The sequence below is a fragment of the Triticum dicoccoides genome, chromosome 7A, assembly GCF_002162155.2.
Source record: "Triticum dicoccoides isolate Atlit2015 ecotype Zavitan chromosome 7A, WEW_v2.0, whole genome shotgun sequence".
NCBI classification, from domain to species: domain Eukaryota; kingdom Viridiplantae; phylum Streptophyta; class Magnoliopsida; order Poales; family Poaceae; genus Triticum; species Triticum dicoccoides.
This window is the reverse complement of record NC_041392.1, coordinates 347,769,038-347,770,283: the sequence shown is the minus strand read 5'-3', so window position 1 is coordinate 347,770,283 and position 1,246 is coordinate 347,769,038.

Genomic DNA, 1,246 nt, shown 5'->3' with positions numbered 1-1,246 from the left:
AGATTGGAAAGTAAAGATTGCAAAATAGTAAACGAGATGCGATAATAAAAGAGATGCAATATAATAAGGAAGAGACCCGGGGGACATAGGTTTCACTAGTGGCTTCTCTCATGATAGCATGTATTACGGTGGGTGAACAAATTACTGCCGAGCAACTGATATCTAGGCAATGATTATGAACATAGGCATCACGTCCGTGTTAAGTAGACCGAAACGATTCTTCATCTACTACTATTACTCCACACATCGACCGCTATCCAGCATGCATCTAGAGTATTAAGTTCATAAGAACAGAGTAATGCTTTAGACAACATGACATGATGTAGAGGGATAAACTCAAGCAATATGATATAAAGCCCATCTTTTTATCCTCGATGGCAACAATACAATACGTGCCTTGCTGCCCTTGCTATCACTAGGAAAGTACACCGCAAGATTGAACCCAAAGCTAAGAACTTCTCCCATTGCAAGAAAGATCAATCTAGTAGGCTAAACTAAAGCGATAATTTGAAGAGACTTGCAAAGATATCAAATCATGGATATAAGAATTCAGAGAAGAACCAAATATTGTTCATAGATAAAGTTGATCATAAATCCACAATTCATCGGATCTCGGCAAACACACCGCAAAAAGTATTACATCCAATAGATCTCCAAGAACATCGAGGAGAACTTTGTATTGAGAACCAAAGAGAGAGAGAAGAAGCCATCTAGCTAATAACTATGGACCCGAAGGTCTGTGGTAAAGTACTCACACATCATCGGAGAGGCTATGGTGTTGATGTAGAAGCCCTCCGTGATTGAATCCCCCTCCGACAGATCACCGAAAAAGGCCCCACATGGGATCTCACGGGTACAGAAGGTTGCGGCGGTGGAAAAGTGGTTTCGTGCCCCCCTGATGTTTTTAGGGTATAAGAGTATATTTAGGCGAAAGAAGTATGTCGGTGGAGCTCCGTGGGGCCCACGAGGGTGGGGGCACGCCCTCCTGCCTCGTGGAAGCTTCACGGAGTTCCAGACTTCCACTCTAAGTCTCCTGGTTTGCGTTTGTTCCAAGAAGGATCCTCGCGAAGGTTTCATTCTGTTTGGATTCCGTTTGATATTCCTTTTCTGCGAAACACTAACATAGGCAAAAAACAGAAACTGGCACTAGGCCTCCGGTTAATAGGTTAGTCCCAAAAATAATATAAAAGAGCATATTAAAGCCCATTAAACATCCAAAATAGATAGTATAATAGCATGGAACAAT